Source organism: Balaenoptera physalus, assembly GCF_965194825.1.
Source record: "Balaenoptera physalus genome assembly, chromosome: X".
Taxonomy (NCBI): Eukaryota; Metazoa; Chordata; class Mammalia; order Artiodactyla; family Balaenopteridae; genus Balaenoptera; species Balaenoptera physalus.
Window position 1 is genome coordinate 51,812,459 of NC_138903.1, and position 21,267 is coordinate 51,833,725.

The 21,267-nt window shown below is 37.1% G+C and overlaps 1 pseudogene across 1 annotated transcript; it reads left to right on the forward strand.

Moving 5' to 3' along the window:
* Nucleotides 1-1,706: 1,706 nt before the first annotated feature.
* LOC309652689 (zinc finger X-linked protein ZXDB pseudogene) lies at nucleotides 1,707-20,250 on the forward strand (annotated as a pseudogene). Its single transcript has one exon. The product of its transcript is annotated as a zinc finger X-linked protein ZXDB pseudogene (transcript).
* The last annotated feature ends 1,017 nt before the right edge of the window (nucleotides 20,251-21,267 follow it).

Here is a 21,267-nt window from a genome sequence, read left to right on the forward strand (position 1 = left end):
GGACACACTGAAAGAAAAAGTTTTTTAAAAAATTAAATTGTCTCTCCTTCCCAGTATAAGATGCCAGTTCAACCACTAAAGAATAGATCATCTGTCACTTAAGAATGGCAAAATGATGTGCCATTTTCCCCCATCAATATTTGTCCATTTTGGAGCCTAAAGGCAATCGAGAAAAGTGCAATTAAAGCACTCAAATTGCCAACACTGGTAAACACGTACACTTAGTAAGACTAACACAGGAATCTTTTGCCCTGCTCCTCCATGGACAGGGCTCTGATGAGCATGGCTTTAAATGGAATCCAAGTATCTTCATCTTGGTAGGTGCAGCTACCAAGAGAGTAGAGCAACATCTCAGGTATAAACTAGTCTATTCCTGAGGAGAACATGTGATATTCACACTCATGGTGGAAGATTCCTGAGGAGAACATGTGATATTCACACTCATGGTGGAAGAGGCAATCTCACCACACACCAAGGCTCTCCTTGCAGGTAGAGCAGACAAGCCCTGGGTAGAACTAGAATGCAGAGTTCACAGGCTCTCTGCCTATGACACACTTTTGTGCCAGAGCCTGGGTTTTGCAGCAAAACTCATTTCAGACCAGGGAACCATGGGTCCAACAAGAATTGTAAGCAGTCTATTAAAACTCTGGAAGTGGCCAGTCCTGCTGCTTTAATCATTAATTCACCAGAGAAACAATATGATGATAGATAGGGTACCTACTATTCATGCAAGGTAACAATAGAAGGGCCCCCCCTAAACTGATAAAGGATATGAAGCCAGTTGTTAATGTTCTCCCTGTTCTAAATTCACCCTTTAATATATTCTCTCTGATAGTGGATGAATTACTTTAAGCATCTCTCCTTCAAAGTGATCACAATGTTACTGAAGGAGAAAGTGGCTCTCCTGTGACTTCTGGCTGTCAGAAGTGTGGGTGTAAGGATATCCTAGGTGCTCGGCCCCAAGCATGTGCCCAGAACAACTGTCCTATCGAGTGTGCCATCCCAGTGTGGCCTGGTCATTGGCTTTCTGTGGCCCTCTTCATAGGGACATCCTGTGCTCCAAGCCAGCCACCTACCCGCTGATTTCCTCTACTTGATTGCTCTCCTGACCCACCCCACCTCACCACTAACGTTACCTCCTGTACTTCTCCCAAGGCTGCAGCCCTTACAACACCAAGGCCCTCAGGATCCTATGTATAGGACATTGTTAGCTCCAGGCCTCCAACTCCACCAGGACACTTGCTCCTACTACACGTCTACATGCTGGCCGCCAGCAGTGGCTTGTCCACACTGATGTGCTCTAGAGGGTACCTTCCTGCTTACCTTGCAACTGTAGACCAGCTCTGGTTCTGCAGACCTGCTCTGGCGCTGGCAAACCAGCAAACTTTTCTGCCATCCAGTAGGTTCTCCTACACCTTCTCCAATGAGGTGTGACCTCTAGTTCTGGGGAGGGACCCACATTCCAAGTTTGTCTTTCCTTGGGTATGCTCCCTCAGGCCCAGGATACCATATAGAGTTTTCCTATATCTTATATATTCTACATTTGTCATAGTTTAATAATTCTTTATGTTAAACATTATGCTTCACTTTATGTTAAAATTCCCCTGTCCACTGTGTACTTTCCATCTCCTGATTGGATCCAGATTGCTACAGAACACAACACCTACAGCAAATATCATTCCTGGAATTACTGAAAGCCTTCAAGTAAGAATGTCCACTATCACCCGGAAAGAGGAGTAAGGGGAAAAAGAAGGAACAAAATGCTCAGAAAGGAAGAAGTAAGACTGACATTGTTTGCAGATGACATGATTGTGTACACTATATTCTACAGGTATTTACAAATTGGAAGAATCAATAAAAGAGTTTAGATAGCTCTTTGTAGGATAAAATATCAACATACAGAAGCCAATTGTATTCTATTTACCAGCAACAAATTTACAAAATGAAAGTTTCAAAGGCAGTATTTGCGAAATATGAAGTACCTAGGATAAAATGTCCTCTTATAGGAAAAATATGAAATATTATTGGGACACATTAAGGAAGTTCTTATTAAAAGGAGAGAGAGACCATATCTATTCAATAACATTCCATATTATTGACAAGAAGTCAAATCTAAAAGTTCAACGCAATCCTAATTAGAACCGCAAACAAGATTTTGGTTGAACCTTTTCTGATGAATTGATAATTTAAGTGGAGTTGAGACAGGCCAAAAATAACCTAGACATTCTTGAAGAACAAGGCAGAATTGAGTGGCCTTATCCAAAGATCAGAATTGTTTATAGATCTGTAGTAATTAATATTGATATGTGGTATTTTAAATGGACAGATAAATAGAACCATGGTACTTAATAGAGAGTACACAAACTAGCCCATACATAGGTAGATGCTTGATTTATGACACATGTGGCACTGCAAATCAATAGTAAAAGGGCAGACTTTTCAATAAGTGGTTCACTGAGACAATCAGATATCCACATGAAGAAAAAGAATGAAACCCTACTCAACACTATACACAAACATCACTTGTAGGTGAATTATGACCTAATAATTTTGCCTTTGTGAAAGGCAAAACCACAAATATTTCAGAAGGAAATATAGAGAATATTTTCATGGCCCCAGGGCAGGGACAGATTTCTCGAAACAGAAAGGCACTAACCACAAGGAAAAGAATGATAAATTTGACTACATTATAATTAAGTATGTTATATAATTAAGTATGTTATAATTAAGATTTGTTCACAAAGCACAGCATAAAGCAAGAGAAAATACAAACAACAAAGCAAAGGACTATTTTGGCCACACATATAACCACCAATGGACTGGTATTTAAAACACATAAAAAACTCATTGGATCAGTAAGGACAAGATGGAAAATAGAATAGAAAAATGGTGAAAGAGTTGAACATGAACAGGCTTTTCACAGAAGAGAAAATCCAAGAGGTTCATAAACATGAGAACGTGTCCAAACTTAATAGTAGTGGTGAAAAACAGTAAATTAAATTCTGGCAATACTTGGTGTAGATGAAGATGTGCAGGAGCAGGAACTCTCTGTGTTACTGGTGGGATTGTAAATTGGTACAACCACTATAGAAAACAATTTGGCATCGTGTAGAAAAGCTGAAGATATGCATACTCTGTGGGCCAGTGATTCTGTTCTTGCATATATACCCAAGAGACTTTTAAACATGAGTCCCATGAAAAATGCCCAAGGATGTTCATTGCACCATTGTTCATAATAAAAAGCTAAAAACAACCCTGGATGAACCCAGTGTTCATCCAGTGTAGAATGATATAATCATATCATAATCACTTTGCTAAAATCATGCACTGGAATGCTAGTCAACAATGGAGACAAAAGATCTACGGCTACTAGGAACAACATGGATGAGTCTCTCAAATAAGTATGATACACAGTGAAAGAAGCAGGCCATAAAAGGGAGCATGCAGCATGATTCTGTTGATATAACTTCATATAAACTGTATTGTTTAGGGATGCATACAAAAGTTGTAAAGTCATATTAAAAAAAAAAAGCACTGAAATGATTATCACAAAGTCAAGATAACGACTCTATCCATAGGGGAGGGTATGGTTTGTGATTGGGAGGAATACGGTGGATGTATTCTGGAAGGCTGACAATGGTCTATTTCTTGACATTGGTGCTGGTTACACGGGTGTTTGCTTTTATAAATTATCTAAACCTGGCAGATATGTTTTATGCATTCCTCTATACCTCAGATTTGAAAAAAAATGTTTCCTCCAAAAAATGTAATAGAAAGAAAAATATGTGATGTAGAAATTTTGATAAGATTTGAATTGTTATGGATGAAAAACTTGATCTTTTAATCAAGAGATCAGCAAGTGTCCATTATCATTAAAAGAGGGGAATGAAGGGATTACGTAAACTAAAGTTATCCCATAATCTAGTCATCACTCTAAACCTTTCTCTTGCCAGATTAATTCACCCTGTATTTATATCAATTCCCAACTCACTGATGACAGACAAATTGGAGGATCACCATCAACATTAATAAGATCATTAGGCATCACAGGCCAAATCCATTACAGTGAGACTAGGCCACCACACTTAAATGCAAGCAGGCACATTGGGGCTATTGGGCATGCAAAAGGCATCTGTGCCTTGTTCTCAGGAGAGTCCACTGCAGTAACTTAGGGTTTAACCTTATCACATTTAACTAGTACTCTTGTCCAGAGACTTCCATGTGCTGGAGAATCTAGAGTAAGCTGAGGAATGTCCTCATCATGCTGTGAGATTGGACATAAAATTTACCATGGTGCAACCAATGGTGGAAGAGCAAAGAGTTGGTTTAGGTTGTGCACCTTATAGGGAGAACCCAGGAGTAGGTTGGGTTCTTCAGATTTCAGTATAAATTGTTTCATCCTCCAGGCTTTGCATTTCTAGGCTGAACAGTGCTAATCTGCTTTGGCCCCACCTCTTACTCATTCTAGTCTCTGCACCAGCAGGACAAAAAATTTAACAATGCGACAAATTTTCCTGAAGACATTGCTCAAGACAGTTCTGGATATGGAAGCTGTCCAGGAAATTTTTTTAAAAGACAACCTTTTCAGTAGGAATTGCTAGCACTATGGTTGTTTAATCTTGACACATAGCGTATTCTCTCAGGAATTTTCTGTCATCCATTAATCCAGCCAGCCACCCAGTAAACAATGTTTAATACAGGATAAGTGCTAACCACCATGTTTAGCACTGGGAGGGGCTGGGGGTGTGCTTATTTTGGTACATAAATCGGTAGTGAGGTACCGATTTATGTTGCATTTAGCAGATAGATACCTAAGGTATTCATTCCAGCACCATTTCCCCTGTATCTGGGAAGACCTCCTTGATTTCCTACTAATATTAACTGTGGAACTTATTATGTATACGAGGCTCTGCCCCTGGGCTTTCTATTCTGTTCTAGAGACCCAGTACCAGAATATTTAAATCACGGTGGCGTTAAACACGTTTTAATATCTGATAGGGCCAGTTTCTGCGCATTGCACATTTTTTTTTTTTTCCTTTCAGGAACGTGTTCGGGCCCGCGGCAGGGGGCGGGGTCCCGCCTCCTCCGCGACTCTGGTTCCAGCGGAGCCTCATGGACGCGGAGATGGAAATCCCGAGGCTGCTCCCGGCTCGCGGGTCGCGACAGGGCGGCGGCGCTGGCAGCCCCGGGGGCGGCGGCCGGATCCACGGAGGTCCTGACCCGCGGGCCGGCCAGGCCCCCGCGCGCCGCCTCCTGCTGCTCCGGGGCCCCCAAGATGGCGGGCCCGGGCGGCAGCGTGAGGAGGACCGCGCGGCCTCCCCGGGCCCGGGCCCTAGCCCGTTGGTGCCGAGGCCCGATCACGCTGGTGGCGGCGGCGGCGGCGGCGGCGGCGGCGGCGGCGGCGGCGGCGGCGGCGGCGGCGATGACTTCTTCCTGGTGCTGCTGGACCCGGTGGGTGGAGACGTAGATTCCACGGGCGCCGGCCAGGCTGCAGGGCCCCTATGGAGGGAGGAGGCCGGGCTGGGCCCACGGTTCCAGGGGCACGAAAGCGGTGCGAACCCCGAGGGCCGCCCTTCGCTGGGCCCCAGCTGCCTGTCCGCTATCCGCGCCCCAGTCCCGGCCCTGGCCCCGATCCCCGCCCCAGGCATGGGCCCCGCCGCGGCCTTCGCGGGCACCGTCACCATTCACAACCAAAACCTGCTGTTGCGCTTCGAGAACGGCGTCCTCACCCTGGCCACGCCCCCGCCGCCAGCCCGGGCGCCTGGGGTCGCCCCTGCCCCGCAGCCCGGGGGTCTGATCGCCCCGCAGGCGGGGATCCTACACGCCGCGCAGCCTGGAGACTGTCCCGAGCTGCCGCCCGACCTCCTGCTGGCCGAGCGGGCCGAACCCGCGCCCGCCCCAGCGCCCGAGGAGGAGGCGGAGGGCCCGGTTGCTGCTGAGAGCCCCCGCGGGCCGCTAGGCCCGGGCCAGGGCATGGTGCTGTACCTGTGTCCTGAGGCGCAGTGCGGACAAACCTTTGCCAAGAAGCACCAGCTGAAGGTGCACCTGCTGACGCACAGCAGCAGCCAGGGCCAGCGGCCCTTCAAGTGCCCCCTGGGCGGTTGCGGCTGGACCTTCACCACCTCGTACAAGCTCAAGAGGCACCTGCAGTCACACGACAAACTGAGGCCCTTTGGCTGCCCGGCAGAGGGCTGTGGCAAGAGCTTCACCACGGTGTATAACCTCAAAGCGCACATGAAGGGCCATGAGCAGGAGAACTCATTCAAATGCGAGGTGTGTGAGGAGACCTTCCCCACGCAGGCCAAACTCAGCGCCCACCAGCGCAGCCACTTCGAGCCTGAGAGACCCTACCAGTGCGCGTTTTCGGGCTGCAAGAAGACGTTTATCACAGTGAGTGCCCTGTTTTCCCATAACCGCGCCCACTTCAGGGAACAGGAACTCTTTTCCTGCTCCTTTCCTGGCTGCAGCAAACAGTACGACAAGGCTTGTAGGTTGAAAATTCACCTTCGGAGCCACACTGGTGAGAGACCGTTCCTTTGTGACTTCGAGGGCTGTGGCTGGAACTTCACCAGCATGTCCAAACTCCTAAGACACAAAAGGAAGCACGACGATGACCGGAGGTTCATGTGTCCTGTAGAAGGCTGTGGGAAATCTTTCACGAGGGCCGAACATCTGAAAGGCCACAGCATAACCCACCTGGGCACAAAGCCTTTTGTGTGCCCCGTGGAAGGCTGCTGTGCCAGGTTCTCTGCTCGCAGTAGTCTCTACATTCACTCCAAGAAACACTTGCAGGATGTGGACACTTGGAAAATCCGATGCCCAGTCTCCACTTGTAATAAACTCTTCACATCCAAGCACAGCATGAAGACCCACATGGCCAAAAGGCACAACCTGCGCCAGGATCTCTTAGCTCAGCTAGGAGCTGCAAATTTTCTTACGCCGAGCAGTGAACTTACCAGCCAGGGGCAGAATGACCTCGGTGATGCAGAGCTTGTGTCTCTCTTCTCTGATGTGCCTGGTAATAGTTCTGCTGCAGTATTGGACACCGCATTGGTGAACTCTGGGATCTTGACTATTGATGTAGCTTCTGTGAACTCAACTCTGGCAGGGAAGTTCCCTGCTAATAATAATAATAATAATAATTCCTTAGGGCAGGCGGTGGACCCTCAGGCCTTGATGGCCACCAGTGACCTTCCTCAAAGTCTGGATACCTCACTCTTCTTTGGAATGACAGCCGCTGGTTTTCAGCAGAGTCCCTTAGATACAGATGATGTCTCAAGTCTAAGTGCGGGGCCGTTGGGATCTCTGAGCTCTTTGGCTATGAAAACCTCGAATCAAGAGCCCCAAGCTTTGACCCCCAGCAGTAAGCTAACAGTTGACACAGATGCTCTGACTCCTTCAAGCACCCTTTGTGAAAACAGTGTCTCAGAACTACTGCCGCCAACCAAAACGGAATGGAACGTACGCCCTGACTCTGACTTCTTTGGACAGGAGGAAGAAACCCAGTTTGCATTCTCCAATCCAGCAGGAAACCATGGGTCTCAGAAAGAAACAGATCTTATCACAGTGACTGGCAGCTCATTTTTGGTATGAACTAAACTCTATTCATTCCTTGCCACATGGCTTATTTTATTGATGACACTCAATTTTAAGAGTATTCTGGACTAAATGTTTAAATGCAGTCATTTCTTATAGGTTTGAAAAAGAACAGAGCCCTGGGCTACAAGTTTGGAGATTTAAATTCTGATCTTGAGTCTGGAACTGACAGGTTGTGTGACCCTGAGCAAGTCACTTATCCTATCTGAGCCTTAATTTCCTTATTTATAAAATGAGGTGGTTTAAATAGATTGTTTCTAAGGTCTTTTCACCTCTATGATTCCTTGACAATATGCTTCTTTCCTTGAAAAAAATTAGGACATTTTTCAGTGATGTTGCATGTGCTTTTTTTCAAACATGCATAAAATACACATAATAGTAGAATGAACATTCATGTATATGACACCCAACTTCAGCTATTATCAATTCATGAACATTTTTGTTTATATAATCTCCATTCTCACCCTCTCCCAGTATTATTTTAAAATAAATACCAGATATCACATCATTTCAACCATAAATATGCAGTATATATTTCTATAAACATGGGCTCTTTTGGAAAAATCTTCAGTTCCATTATCATACTTAAAGTTAACAGTAGTTCTTTGATACTGTCAGGGTTCCAACTTATAATTGTCTCATAAATGCTATTTGTTTTAATATTTTTAACAATTAGAATCCCAGTAAGCCTCTTAACTGTCTTTTTAATCTGTATGTTACCCTGTTTTCTCTTTTCTTGCAATTTTATTCATTGAAGAAAGGAAGTTGTTTCACATGTAGCATTTGCCACAGTCTTGTTTTGATAATTATATCCCTGTGCTATTAAGTTCCCCTACCCTCTGTTTCCTTAATTTGGTAGTTGGATCTAGAGACTTGACCAGAATGGAAATATGATTTGGTGGGTAGGAATGTTTCATATGTCGTGTTGTGTTCTTTTAGCAGGTGGCACATAATGTCTGGTTTTCTCTCTTGTGATATTTGCAGCTGCTGGTGATTGGTGCATTAATTCATGATTACCTGTGCTTCTGATATCATGAATTGTTCTTGTAGAGTTACTATTAGTGGAGGAAGAAATGCTGTTGAAGGCATGCATTAAGAATTTGTTAGAAATATTGTTCAATGCCAAAATAGTTTCTTAAAGGTAGAACTAACAAGAAAAAAATAAGTAGCAAAAAATGTTTTGACTCTGCTCCGCATTTATCTTCCTCACCTCTTTTGATGATGGGAGGCTTTGCTGTTGTAGAAATTGTCAGCCAGGACTTTGACATGAAACAGACCCACGGTCAAATTCATGTTGGATAAGTGGCCTTGAATAAATTAATTTCACTAAGCCTCAGTTTCTTAGCTGTCAAAGGATCATAGCAATGCACACACATAGCTAACACACCTGAGACTTTTAATCTTTTCCAGTTTTTAATATGTAAAGAAAAATACTATGTGCTTTGACATATTTTGATGAATTTATATAATCCTTTTACCATCTCAATCCTTCCTACTGTAAAGAAGAAATTGGGATAATTTAATCCTGTTCATGTCCAGACAAGGTTTGTGAGAGTTAGGGTGTAGCAAGATAGGGAATCTCTTTATTCCCTCCACTGAATTATTTCCCCCCAGGAATTTCTGTGGCTACTGCCAGGAGTGGAAACATTGCTCATAGGTATATCTGCATCCCTGTTCATTAGACCAATTTGTCACCATCTTTGCTCTGATTCCAGAGTTAGACTTTGCTGTAACTGCAGAGTCTGCTGTTGCAAGAAACTGATAATGGAGCAGAGAAGGTTTCCTCCTCTCCGTGGTCTGGGGAGCTCATTGTTTGCATTTTCCCAGAGTTGGAAGGAAAGATTGAAGCTGAATATTGTGTGAAATGTCTGTCTTATATGAGTGTAGCATTTTGAATTTTGTGGAACATCTTCACAACTGTTGTTCAGAGCAACCCTGTGTGGTAGTTTTGGAAAAGTTTGTTCTGTGACTCATGGCATTTTAGCAAATGCACATTCTAAATGGACTTTGGCTAGTGACTGACAGTTCTATATATATCAATAGCTTAAAACAAAGAAGATAAATTATTTTCACCTCTCACTTCCCACCCATCCAACTTTCATGATTTATCCCTGTGTCATAACTAGCTGCTGTTTTCCACTTTAATTGGTATCTGTTACTTTCTGTTTACTTTCTCCCCAGTCCACTCCTATGTATGTGCACTCCAGCCCTTACCATGCCTTACTTTTTATTTTTTAATGGATAGATCTCTTCCTGCTACTATTCCTCAGATCTCCTCATAGCCCATTTTTTTCCAATGATAACATTTGCTGAGTGTACACTGCAGTTGTGTGTATAGTAAGAAGTTATTTTCTGAGCTTAGAAAATACTGTGTGTATATATGACTCAGATGGTAAAAGACATTATTTTCTATATTGTTCAGATGAGAAGTAGATTTCTGTTTTATTATTTCCATTTTTTAAAAGTTTTTGCCAAGGAGTTCAGCTAAAACTCATATTTGCTCTAGTGTACTAGTCCAGTAGTGTTTGCATGTGAATGCCTATGGATGACAGTTATTGTAGCTCTTTGGCAGTGCACTAAAAAATTGTCACTTTGAAATGTTTATGTACTGTGTGTATGGGGGTATACACACACATACACACACATATATTTTTAAAGTGGTTTTATTCATTTAGTGATAAACAAGAACTAGGCATACTTTTGTAAATCAGAGAAATGCTCAGAATTTCATTGTGTCTACACATTCAATGGTTTTCTCTCTTTGCTTTGGAAATATTTGTATTCATAAAGCACATCTCAAAAATATTGTCATTCATTAAGGCCTCTTAGATTGAGCACTGTTTTTCATGTCTGGCAGTTAACGTGCGTCGAGGATTGAAATGAACACCCAAGTAACGAACATCAAATAAATTACTTAAACATGAAGAGAATTTATACTGTGACTTCTTTTTTGAATTCTTTAAACCAACTTCCTTCCAATAAAAAATCATTAACTATATTTTTTTCCTACTAATTGCTTGAATTTTCAAAGGACAAATGTTACTTTTCTCATGGGTTCACAGGATTTCATTGGACAAATTTGTTCAAATAATTCCTCTTTCAACTCCATTTTCCAGAAAAATGGTGAAACTTTTTATACTTTGAAGGTACGAAGTTAAACTTCTGCTGGTGGTGGTTTAAAATTGCCATCACTCCTTTTGAATAATTGTACATGTTTTAATTTAATCCTATTTCCTTTCTGCTTTTCCTCAGTCATTGGTTTATTAAAAAATCTTGCCAATTGGAAGCATAATAACACGATGGCTTAAAAATAAGTTTCTTTCTGGGTACTCTGTTGATCATGTTGATCATAAGTTCAAAATATATTGGCCTTGGCATTTTTACCAAGTAGTATAATTAATATAACACAATACTGAGTAGCAGGAGTTAATTATGGATAGATTATTAAGTTTATTTGTCTCTTCATGTTCTTATCCAGGAGACATATGAGAAAGCAGGCAGGAGCAGGCAGGAATAGAATCGTCAAAGTCCAATATCCCTGGAGATCTGTGTGAAATTGGCTTGTGGCTCCTTAGCCAGAGTCACTTCTGTCACTAGAGAAAATTGTGAGGCAAGTGGTGGCATAAAAACCTAGTCATGAGAACCCCTATTATAGTCTCTCCATTTTATAGTTCCCCTGTCCACTAAAAGAGATAACCCTAGAAGGAGTGGAAGAAAAAAAAATGAAAAATTAAAGAAGGAGCATGAATAACTCTCCGGGAATTATGCTGTATTTAACGGCAAATTTGATAGAAATCCTACATTGTCAACTAAAATAATTTTTCATTATTAATTGCTGACACTTAAAAACATATAAAACCCTTAATTGTCAATTTTTCTAAAGAAAACATCCTAACAGTATTTTAAAAGGAAGCATACAGTGATCTAAAAGCACCAACAATCTCTGAGTCCCTTAATACCATCCTTTATACTTATTTACCAAGGTACCAATCAGCTGTTATGTATTGAGCATGTAATATGTGAAGCAGTCTGAGGTATTACACCTAAGTATACTTCATTAATCCATTAACAAATATTTTACCTCTTATGTACCTCTTATGTGACAAGTATCGTCCTTATGTTCAAAGACATCATCTAGATGGGAAACTATTAAAACCAATGTATTGCAGAATTCTAAGAGGTACTTTATAGATTTTACTAGAGTAAAAGTTAGCATTTTCTGTGAGTGGACATAATTTTGATAAGGGTAAATCACTTTACAGAATATCATCAAAAATTTCATTTAATGTATAAACATTAGAACAAAATTATTCTAAACTATAATTTTGACAGGTGTCTTAGATTTGATAATCTGTAGCAAAAAATATGAAAATCAAGTATGAAGTAGGCTTTTTTTAATTCATTTCTAGATTACAGTCTTTGAGATGTGCTAGAAGTGATTCTAGAGATTTTATACTTTCTCATTTTATCAATGAGAAAAAATATTAAAGCCTACGCTTTTTGTATGTGAAATTTATTTTCCTATTATACGACATAATCGCAAAATTTACTTTATCCTATAGATACACTAGCTGGAATGAAGGATATAGTAATTAATATCATGCAACATATGAGGCTGAGAGTTAGACTTTAACATGAAGGAACCTAAAAGTTCACCAATGCTCTGGATTGGGGGTGGAAGTGTCCAAGTAAACAAGCAAGCATGTAGTTTGATTTCTAGGTAAGAGACAGTAGCTTAACACTTTCTGTCTGTTACAGAATAGCAAAATAAAACTTTCTTTAATGATAATCAATTTTGTGTCCAAGACGTAGAACAATCAGAAAAGTTAACAAAAACAAACAGGGTTTCAGATATTCTGCTTATAGCATAATTGCAAAAGAATGCCATTTACTTTAAACAGGATTAACCTCCCTCTTCTGTTAACAATGTAGAGTGGGAAGATACCTTCAGGGTGAGATTTGGTTCACATGACAGAAGGAAACTGGCCACCTGTCTGCTTGGAAATTGGCCAGAACAGAGAACCCTGGAACCCTGGAAAGTCCAGTGAATGTAGCAGCAGCAGTTTATCCCAGGCTGGTTCCAACTTTAGTGATGCCACACTGAGTCCTTTACTGTCAAAAGTACCTGCATCAGTTAGGTGACACGTACTAGAGTCAAACCTTAACACTTGCCACTTCTAACAAGATTTAGCATTTTCCCCTTAAATTCACATATTTTGTGGTTTCCTGGCACTGGTTATTAATTATTTAGTTATAACTTTAACAATGATTCAATCAGAATCATAATTGTTAAAATTATGTTAAATTTTAACAAGCCTCATAATTGTTTAAAAGCAATTGTCAATATTTACTATTTTATCTCCATTTAAAATTTTTGACTAAATTAGTTTTTTTCACACAGGGCTTGTTTTCCAACATATTTGAGTATGTCTCAACCATCTTTGTATGTTGGCAGCAATAAAACTTAGAGATCTGTTAGGATAAATATTTAGAATTATGGCTGCTTTGAAAATGGAAAAAGTTAGGCTGGCTTCCTCACTTTCATAGATCAGTGATAGAGCTCTTGGAAAAGTTGAGGAGTAAGATAGTAAGTAATCTTTTATCTAAGATCAACGTCATAGGGAAAAAAAGCTATTTGAGTCTATCATTTAAAATTATCCATTTATATTTATCAAGTTTTCTGCTGAATATAATCTTACATGTTTTATGAACATATAGAAGACTACTTTTTAAAACTCCATCTAAAACACTGTCATTAATTTAGACTTGAAAAATTTGACTAACTAGTATTATATTTTATTTTTATGAAGGGCATTTTATAGAACTTAAAACATAGGAATCCAAATACAAAATATACACAGTCCTTAAATATAATAATACTTCATAATATTTATTTGGAAGGCATTTCTGACTATGATTCATAATATATTCTGTTGCAACCACAACAAAAATATTTCACAAAGGTGAAATATAACATGGACTTGCAGCTAACATTGAACTAATTTTCCATACCATAATAATGGTAGTAGTAAAGAGCGTTGAAGTTTACTTCCAAAGGTTGAAAAATATGATATACTACGGTTAAAAAAAAATACAAAAGAACATTTTTACAATTGAGTCACGTGTTTTTTACTTTCTTAAAAGTCTTTGATCAACAATGCCTGGATAGATATTTCAGCCACACTTTTTGTACAATACTGTTTTCTGTATTTTCCAGTTACAGATAGCAATATAAAGCCATAAAATAGACATTATTACAGAATTTAATGATTGTCTCTCTAATACTAGTTACATAAAGAATCATCCAGAATACATAGCAACCAATGAAGAGAGCAGTTTCCTTAATTTAAACCCTCATATGAAATGCCAAAATATAGTCAAATTAGATGTTTATTATTTTACTTGACATTCTTAGTAGATGGTGCTTTCCACAAGAAGTACTATGTAAAGGAGTTCTTCTTTTCCCCCTTACAATGGCTATTTGAACCAGATCCTTTTACTTATTTGGAGTTTGTTGATTATTCTTTTCAGTATACTGCCTATATGTAAACATTTTTGAAACTATATGTTTTAATTATTTCTTGTTCTATTTTATTTCGAGCAACCACATAGCATTTCATATATTTTTCATTTATAGGATGTATATTTAAATATGTTTATTGAAGTATAACATGTGCAGAAAAGCGCCCAAATATGAATGTATAACTTGATGAATTTTCACAAACATGAAAAAAAGAAGTATGTGAACACCACCATGCTCAAGAAACAGAATCCTACCAGCTCCTCAGCTACCCCTCTTAGATCCTCTCCCTTTCAAGGTCCCCACTTTTCCCCAATGATAACCACTATATTATAGATATAGTGGTTCTAATATTATAGATTACTAATATTCTACTAATATTCTAATATTATAGATTCTTCTAATATTATAGATTACTTTTGCCTATTTTATAAATTTATATAAATTGAACTATATAGTAAATATTATTTTGTGCCTGAATTCATTTGCTCAACATTATGTTTGTGAGATTCATTCATGTTATTCAGTGTAGCAGTTCATTTTAATTTCTATATAGAATCACATGCTATGCATCCAAAAGTTAATGGGCATTTGGATTGTTTCTAGATTTTGGCTACTTCAAATAATGCTATTCTTGTGTATGTATTTCAGTGCACTTGCATATAGATTTCTGTTAGTTAAATACGTAGGAGTAGAATGGTAAGATCATACAATAGCATGTGTTTTAAATTCATTAGTTACTGTTAGTTTCCCAAAATAGTTTATAAACATAGTGTGTAAGAGTTCCAGTTGCTTCATTCCTTGACAACCACTGGTATTTTCAACTTAAAAAAAACATTAGCCATTCTGATTGGTTGTCTAGTAGTACTTCATTTTGTTCTTAAATTTGCATTTCTCTGATGACTAATGAGCTTGAAATATTTTATTGGATATTTGGACGTCTTCTTTTGAAAGTACCTGTTCCAGTCTTGTGCTTATTTAAGTGAGTGTTTTGTCTTTTTTTTTTACTGATTCTTAGGAGTTCTTTATATGTTCAAGACAAGAGCACTTATTGGTTGAATATATGGCAAAGATATTATCCTTCTATTTCCCTCTTGTAAATAATGTCTTTAGATGAAGAGAAGTTTTAATTTTAATGTAGTCCAGTTTTACAGTGTTTTTCTTTTTGGTTTGTGCTTTTTGTCCTTAATAACACTGTTGCATACCCCAAGATTATGAAGATATTCTATGTTACTACTTTCTAGAAACTTTTTTTTCTTTTCACATTTATATCCATAATCTACCTGGAGTTAATTTTTGCAAATGGCCTAAGGTAAGCTGCAACAAAATTCAGTTTTTCTCCATTTGGATATCAGTTTACTCTGACATTTATTAAAAACACTACCCTGTCATCATTGTTCTGCAGTGCCCATTTTGTCGCATATATTGTGTCAATAAATGTTTGAGTCTGTTTCTGTGCTATTTTGTTCCATCTGTGTTTGTCTGTTCTTGCACCACCAGTACTACATAGTCTTACATAGTTTAGTTTTATAATAAGCCTTGATATTCGGTAGTGTAAATTTCCCCCTTTGTTCTTCTTTAAGATTATCTTCACCATTATGGGCCCTTTGCCTTTTCATATACACTTAGAATCACCTTGTCAATTTTCACAACAAAAGCGCTTGGATTTTATTTGGGATTCAATATCAAGTCTTCTAATCCTTAAACATGGCATATTCCCTCCATTTAGGTTTTAAAAGTTTCCATATATATACATATATATTTCTGTGTAGAGATTTGTATGAATCTGAATGACTCTAAAGCCCCCTTTTCTCCTATTACAGTATATTATTTGGTTTTGACACATGTCAATATTAACTCTTTTTTTCACAATTACTTTTACCTTTTTTTAAATTCTTTGATTCAAATCCATATCTTCAAGACCATTTGTGAAATTGTGTTTATTTGGTGTTTTGATTAGAATTTTTCCAAAGTTTTGGTTAAATGCTGAATAACAATGAACACTTTGCCTATTTTTCTGAATATATCTGTTAATGTATTTAAATATCCAATTCATATTTTGTGGAAATAATTTTGATAACCTATTGATACTTTTTACACATCTTTCTAGTCCTTTTTTCCTTTTTTATGGAATATAGTGTTTGACAAAGTAAGTCTTCTCTAAATCTGTAGATGATATTAATAAGATGTATGTAAGTTCCTTTTCACTTGAAATTTTCATATGCTACATTACATTTAAGGAAAATGTGGTCTTGAAGATATGAGCAAAGATTCTGGCAAAATCATTCTCTTTGTGTAACAATACGACGATTCCTTAAACTAGAAGACCTGATTTTTATTGTGATGTTTTTTAATTTCTGGAAATAGCAGTGCTTCTTGTTTAAATGTAATGAGAGAGAATTGTTTACAAGTGTGTTCTAAGTGGTATATTGAAATAAAATTATTACATAAAATGTTATTAACTGGAGCATGTTCAGAAAAACTCCATTTTCATCCTACTCTGTATAACTTTGGAATGTATGGCCAAGACACCTGGCTGTTCTATAATCTACATTCTAATCTTAGGGAATATTTCAAGATGTTTGCTATAGAAATAAACCAAAGAAACATAACTGTTTTCCTGTTGTAAGTATTCAGATTAATAGTTACCTCTTTCCTTTGTTAGAAGATTGTAGCGTTCTGGGCTTTCCCAGGCTCCTGTTTAAAGATGAATAAATTAGACATGTTTAGCATCTTAGATTTTAGCCAAGATAAATGACTGCTGAATTAATCAAATTTCATTTAAATGAAAGTTCAGTGTTTACTAAACTTCTATCCATTTAATTATTATCAACTAATGTCCAATAGATTCTTTTGCATATATTATTTTTACCAGTTAAAATATGTAATTCTTTAATATTTTCTACTTTTCAACATTATCATTTTAACATACATTAATTCTTTAGAATAGGCCACATTTCTACCATCTGTTACAATGCAGATTTTAGCGAGTACCTGAAGTCAATAGTTTGTACTTTGTGTCCTGGAATGTTCACAAACAAATAAGATCGTGTGTACAAACATAAAGAGTGAAAGAATAAAAATTTGGAGCCAAAATACATTTAACTTTATTTGTTAGATTAACTGAAAAGATTTTAGGCTCCACCAAATGAGCTTGAATAAATACCAATACTGACATAATGGAATGATTCTATGATATATATATTGAGAATATCTGTATACAAGTTTACCCAATTTTTCTGTAATTCTAAACATTTTTACCAACTTAATTTTTTGGAATAATGAGTTATTTGAATTAATACATTTTGTTTTGCCTTGCCAGTGTCATTTATCTAAGCCCAGATGTCCCACAGATACCTCAAATTAGCATGTGCCAAATGAACGTGTCCTACTCAAATATTTTTATTTTATTTAATGTAATATTAATTATGTCTACCAGTTGACCAAGCCAAAAATCTGTACATTACCATTGCCTGACTTCCTCTCCATCTACCCACACAGTCAGTCATCAACATGTTCTGTTACTTAAACATCATAACCATGTCTAGAAAGTGTCCACAATTCTTCATGCTTAATGCCATATTCCTGAGTCAATGTACTATTTTCCTTAGGCTGGATTCCTACCATACATTCTTAACCTGTGTCACTGAATCCAAATTCTCCTTGCAATTCATTTATTTTCACAAAGCAGTTAGAATTACCTTACTGAAGCATAAATCTGCTTTTGTCACTGATTAACCAGCCTCCTGCAGTTTCTTCCTGTTAGTCTTGGAATAAGGTTCAAATTTCTTATGTCTCCAGTTTCTGCTTCTTGCCTTTCGAATATAATCCTGCCACACTGAACTTCTTTCATTTCTTGGAATTGAAATGAACTTCTTTCATTTCTGGATATATATATAAATATATATATATATATATATATATATATATATATATATATATGTATGTATATATACCTATGTATATATACCTATGTATATATATGTGTGTGTGTATCTATGTAATATGTAATATATATGTAATTATATATATATCACTGAACAATACACCATAATACTATAGCTTTCATCACACTATATCATATAATTGTCTTACTAAAGCATAAGCTCCCTGAGAGGAAGGATTGTGCTAATCTTCTTCACAACTATAATCCCAGTGCCTCAGAAAGCTGTCCAATGAATGAATATTACCTATAGTTTACATATTAGCACCCTACCTACTGTCTTGGCAACTAGACTAATTTTTCTAAAAGACAGACTATTTAATTCTCCTAAATTAAAACTACCTTTATGTAAAACAGTGGAATTTTCTCCATAAAAATTATGTGCAATATTTTATTAAAATATTAACTAGAAATGTGAAGATTTTCACAAAAGAAAGCTAACTCTTTGAAAGTTAGACTTTGAAGTCTCTCAGATAATGCTGTAAAATAAAATGTAAAATGTATCAAATTTTAGTGGGCCTTTGTCATCTATGCTACATAATTTTTTTTTTTTAAATTAACACTTTTATGAGAGGATTAAGTGAGAAATATATGTAGGAAATTCTGTGTGCATTCTGTGTGTGTGTGTGTGTGTGTGTGTGTGTGTGTGTGTGATGATTCAGGCCATATTTAGAACAAAAGAGCATAATTTGGAGGATATTCCATAGGAAATACTGAGGAAAAGAAAAGAAATACCAATATTTGGAATATTCCAATTTCATTTATTTCAAAGGTTAATGTATGTATGTATCTAGGATTTTTGTTTAATAATTGTTTATTCCCCATCCCTCATAAACCAGAAGTTAATAAATCCACTACCTTTAAAGAAAGTATTAGACTTCTGGTTTTAACTCTAACATATAAAGAGATTTGAAGTCATCACTACCATCCTTATGACAAAAAAATCTGAACAACCTGAATATCAACTACTTTTCTTGGACCTGTCAGAGAATTGAGTTCACAGGGAAAATTACCTCCCTGAAATATGGAGAGGCAGGTGAATACAGAAAATCACATAACTGTTTACCTGCAACAGAATACCTGTTCATCTGTTAGAGCAAAAGAACTGGTAGGAAGGCTTAATTATTTATAATAACAAATGCTGGAGGCTGAGTATGGACTAGCTTGAGAGTGAGAAACCCCTGGGGACTGAAGTATTAGTAGGGCCCCCACATTTTTGTGGGTTTTACTTTCAGGAAGCCCACCAGGTTCTCACAGTAAAGAATCATGAAAATTACCCTTATGGAAATGATAGAGAAATGGGAATAAGAACAATTTTGAAATATGCACACCTTACCAATTGTATAAAAACAGAATTACAGCTTAAAGAGCTTGAAGATGCAAATTCTATCTAAGGAGAAATTCTTGTAGATGACCAAGGTCAACAGGAGAGACAAAATGATACTAGAGGAATTTGAAAAATCTGGCACATAAAGCAGCAGCAGACATTAAACACAGTCTAACTCTTGGCCAAATTAACATAAAACCTCACAATAAAGACTTTTTCCTCAGTTACTGTTACTCAATAAATCATGTCTAGCATTCAACAAAAAATTACAAGGCATGAAAAAAGGCAAGAAAAAGCAGTCTGAAGATAAAAATCAAGCATCACAAGCAGACTTATTTTAAAAAGAAGTATAATTGATATGCTAAGAGAAGTGATAAGATGGAATCATAAAAATGTTCAATTAAAACTAGGAAAGGAAGAAAAGTAGGGGGAGAAATTAAAAAACAAAGAGCAATTGCAAAGAGTAGAAAACAAAAACATGGAAGATATTAATCAAACCATAACAATAATTGTTCTAAATGCACAAAAGACTTAGTTTGTCTTAGTGGATTTATATTTAAAATATAAAACAACACACCCAACAATAGTTGTTGACAGGAAATACACTTTAGATACAAAGATTCAGATAGGTTAAAAGTAAAGCAATGGAGAAAGATACTTCATACTAACACTATTTTAAAAATCTAGTAGCTGTATTAGACAAAGCAACCTTCACAACAAGGAAACATCAGGATAATGAGGGGCACTACATAATGATAAAGGAATCAATTATATGACAAGACAAAACAATCATAAATATGTATGCACCTAACAACAGATGATCAAAATACATGAAGCAAAAATGGGTAAAACTGAAAGGATAAATGGATAAATCCACTATTACAGGCCAGAATTCAACACCCTTCTAACAGTAATTAATCAGTCAAACAGGCAGAAAATCAAAAAGGATAAAGTTGGCCTGGCCAGCACTACCAAATCCACTTGGTCTAATTGACATTTACAGAATATTCCATCCATCAATAGCATAATACACATTCTTCTCAAGCTCACATGGAATATTCACCAAGACAGATGGCATTCTAAGCCATGAAACACAATTTAGTAAATAGAAAAGAAGAAAAATCATACAACCTATGTTCTCAGACCACGATGGAATGAAACTAGAGTTCCTTAGAAAAAGGATAGCTAGAAAATCCCAAAATATTTGGAGATTAAGCAACACATGAGTAAAAGAAAAATTCTCAAGATAAATTATAAATTATTTCCTAAAAATGAACACAAAGATGCAACATCAAAATCTGTGGGATGCAATTAAAGCAATGCATTGAGAGAAATTTATATAGCATTAGGTACATATATTAGAAAAGAACGATCTAAAATCAATAATATAAGCTTCTACTAACTTTCTTTAGTAAGCTAGAGAAAGAAGAGCAATTTAAGTCTAATACAAGCAGAAGAAAAGAAAGGATTCTAATTGGATCAGGAACCAATAAAATTGAAAACTAGAAAGCAATATGCTAAAATCAATAAAACAAAAAGCTGATTCTTTGAAAAGATCAATAAAATTGATAAACAACTAGCCAGGCTAACTAAGAAAAATAGAAAAGGCATAAATTACCAGTATCAGAAATGAAAGAGGGGTCATCACTACTGTTACCACAGAAATTAAAAGGATAAGAAAGAATACCATCAACAATTCTATGCCTACAAATTTTAAAACTCAGATAAAATGGACAAATCTTTGAAAGATGGATAAGTATCAAAACTCACAATAGAAAAATAGACAATCTGAATAGGCTTATATTTATTAAAGAAATTGGATCAGTAACCTTAAAAAATCACCAATGACAGATGGTTTCACTAGAGAATTCAACCAAAAGT